The sequence below is a fragment of the Doryrhamphus excisus genome, unplaced genomic scaffold (genome assembly GCF_037039965.1).
Source record: "Doryrhamphus excisus strain RoL-2023G ecotype Guam unplaced genomic scaffold, RoL_Dexc_Guam_v1.1 HiC_scaffold_24, whole genome shotgun sequence".
In the NCBI taxonomy this organism is placed as follows: Eukaryota; Metazoa; Chordata; class Actinopteri; order Syngnathiformes; family Syngnathidae; genus Doryrhamphus; species Doryrhamphus excisus.
In genome coordinates this window covers 6,011,479-6,015,089 of record NW_027621862.1, presented here as the reverse complement: position 1 = coordinate 6,015,089, position 3,611 = coordinate 6,011,479, and the positions used below count along the sequence as shown (strand labels likewise).

At 46.4% G+C, this 3,611-nt stretch overlaps 1 non-coding gene across 1 annotated transcript; it reads right to left on the bottom strand.

Annotated features, from left to right (window-relative positions):
- Nucleotides 1-2,233: 2,233 nt before the first annotated feature.
- On the bottom strand, nt 2,234-2,307 carry trnat-agu (transfer RNA threonine (anticodon AGU)). The gene has a single exon. It is a non-coding gene; the product is annotated as a tRNA-Thr (tRNA).
- Between the last annotated feature and the right edge of the window lie 1,304 nt (nt 2,308-3,611).

Here is a 3,611-nt window from a genome sequence, read left to right as displayed (position 1 = left end):
CATAAAAGAAGGATCCTTGCCACGCCACAAGTGCTCCTTCTCCAGGCATCCTGTCTGATCAAGCTGATCAAGGAGCAGAGCCAGTGCAGCCTTCCTCCACACCTCCCACCAGGCTTTTCAACTTTGTTCACGCCTCTGTTCACCCTCTTCCCTTCCAAACTACTACTGCGACTACCTCTAATACCATGGCCCCTGTCCCAGCATCTGACTCGAACAATAAAGTTTCTGTAACTGAGCTTGTTAGAATAAAGTGTATATACAATTAATATTTTGTTTATCACCCTTATATCCATTTGCTTAGACAATAGAAAGTGTTTGAATGTGCTGAAGAAGGAATGTTCCCGTGACCCTGATCAGAGACCCCCAGCAACCCCCAGGTCCTGGAGGTGCCTGGATGCAGCAACAGCAACCCTGCAGATGTTCATGTTAATCCTGCAAGAATGTGTCAAGATAAGAACTAATAAAACATTACAAGTAATTGCTCTCACATACACACACACACATAGACAAACAAATACAGCTCGTGCAACTGCCTTCTCCACCCCCCCCCCCCCCCAGAGTTGCACGACCATGTAGTAGGGACCCCTGAAAGAGAATAAAAGGAGAGGAGTGTGAACTGCATATTCAGAGTGGAGCGGCATGTCACTGGGTATGTGGTTTCACTCTCCTCGCTGTGAGCAACTTTGAATATTGTTGTCTGTCGCTTCTGAATTTCTGTATTTAAGTGTGTTAAACACGCGTCACAGGAGTTTGAACCTGACAGAGCTTCAGCCAAAGCAAAGGTAGGTAAAAACGTAATCATGTGTCCCTTTGTTGGAATAGTTGCATCTTGTGCCTGTAGTGACACTGCCTGCAGTGATGGTTATTTCACCACCACCACCTGCTCATACCCCGTTGGAGCAGCAGCAACCACCTCCTGTGTCAAAAAAACTCAAACAAAAACCATGTCTGTGCTGTGGCCAACCAAAATCAAAATATCAAGGTAATGGGACAGCAACACACAACGTTTATCAACGAGGCCCTGTCAGATACTCTTATTGCTGCAGAAGGTCTGACAGACCCTAAGATGCCGTTTAAAGATTTCAGTCAAACAGACTTCTTCCAGCGAGAGGTGGATGAGACAAGAAAAGGGTGGAGGAAAAACAGCAGAAGAAGAGAAAGGGGGAGGAATCTCCTCCACCCCCTGTCCGAAAGTGCCTCTGCAGGATGCAGCTGAAGCAGGGCTGGAAAAGCCCCCGCATCCACGCTGGCTTCAGAGAAGTACATCTACTTGGGCACTGGAGGGATTTCCAGGCCTCTCCTTTCTATGACAAGGAGAAACAAAGGCGGCAAAATAAGTGAACAATATGTATGTTCATTATTCATAACTGCTTACATGTAGATTATTATTTGTTTTTTATTATTGAGAGTGTTCTTGAGTGTGGCAACCTGATAAATAAATATTCTTTGTTACATTGCATTGATATTGTATTTTATTTCAAGCACTGGTATCAATATAAGCCTGATAATTTGTAATGATATAGGGATTAATTGGAAAAAATAATATTGTGGAGAAGAAAACTGTGACTTGACTGATGGCTTAGACGGGATTCAAATACCTGACTTCATTTCTCCAAAGTCTCTCTGCTTGTCTGACATCTGTCTCGCATCCTGATTGGCTGGCAGCAAAGGGCAACAACACACGCGCGGCCCGGCCGACGCACTGACCATTGCACAGAGACTACATCAGCATCACTGCAGTAAGGTTTCAATAAGTTTCTACTTCTGACAGAAATTTGCAAATACTCAAGTGCTGTCCGCCTTAACTCTCAGGTGGTCCGGACTGTTACTTTTCAGGTGTCATTCTGAGTTCTGCCCATTCGCAGGAAAAAAAGCCTTTGTACTTTTTTCACATGAACTCTAAAGAAAAGTATAAGCTGAGAGACACTGCATTAGCCGGGAATTGACACTGCATTGGCAAGCTAGAATTCTACCACTGAACAACCAATGCCACATGGGGAAACACTGTCGGAGACAAAATTAAACTGTCAAGTGGCTGAGCCTATGCAAAGTGGCGCTGAATGACAAAACATCACAATGTCATACTCTTTGGATTTAGCACCTTCTGGCGTAATGGGATCCACAACAATCATGTCAGCTGTGGATGCACCGTAGATTCGTTTTTGAAGGGCAAGTGACAAAAAGAGGTACGTGGATCAAAATTCAGCTGTCAAAGTTTCACGGACCACGCACCAGGCACTGCTGGGATTTGAACCCAGAATCTCCTGTTTACTAGACAGGCACTTTCACCAGCTAAGCCACAGCGCCAGCTGAGCAAGTAACCCCGGCAATGCTGCCTTTACTCTTCTAGACATTAACTGCTTGCAACGTTGAGACAACGCCACTTGTCGTGTGTCATTTGGTCAGCAGGTGGGGAATCCCGTATGTATTTGGCACCGATACAAAGGGTTTACCAATTGGGAGGAATGCAAGGGCTCTCCAAAAGAGTCCAACACAAGTGTCACACGAGGGTCTAGAAATGGTCCCTGGGACTGACACAAATAACTAGGCTGTTAATCTGGACTAACATAACATAATAACCACATGGAAAACAAAACGCAGAGTGTATGAATGCCTTTTAAAAAGTGGACTCTGGAGGGTCAGGGTGGCATTTCTCCTGAAAACAGTCTTTGTACCTCAACGTGACCTCTGATAAAAAGTATAAAAACCAGAGTCATGGAAATACCAGTAGAGGACTGCTGGAATTGGAACCAATGAGCCCCTCTTTTCTAAGCATGTAATTTGACCAACTAAAGCATTGGGCCTGCGAAGCATGCAAACTTGACAATGGTGCCTTTAGTAGAAAAGGAAATCCTGTGCATCTGGCACGGACACAAAAACAGTTCGCCAATGGGTAAAAATGTTCATACAAGGGAGGGAGACCAAAGTGTCAATTGTCACCTGTGAAACACCCTCGAGAGGTAAAGAAAACAGCATGTCAAAGCAGAGCGTCAACAAACCTCTCGGTCACCAAGACTGCAAGGAGCAGATCAATGGAGGCAGTGGACCCCATTATCCTCAGCAATTTAGACCACGGGTGCAGAGAATGCGGACCGTGAAGGAACAACAAAACCCCCCATCGACAAGACCCCACCCCTCATAACCCCCCGGCCCCATAACCAACAGCACAGAACCCAGTGAACTGCGAAACACCCCCATCAAGGCCACCAACCCACCAGGGAAAGGTAAAGAAAACAGCATGGCACGGAGAATGCGGTCCGTAAAGGATGAGTTAGTCGATTTGAGCTGGAAACATTTGATGCAGTGGTGTCCTGTGGTCGATCAGCTCAGTTGGTCAGAGCGTGATGCTAATAAAGCCAAGGTCATGGGTTCACCCCATCTGCTCCAGGAACAACAAAAGCCCACGGCGAAAACCCATCGGGCCCCATAACCAACAGCGCACAACCCAATCAACTGCGAAGCACCCCCAGCAAGGCTGGAAAAGGTCGGTCAAGAAAACAGCATGGCAAAGCAAAGCGGTGGCAAACCTCTCACGCACCGTGACTGCATGAAGCAGATCAATGGGGGCGGCGACCCCATTGTCCTCTACCCAAAATTTAGACCCCGAGTGC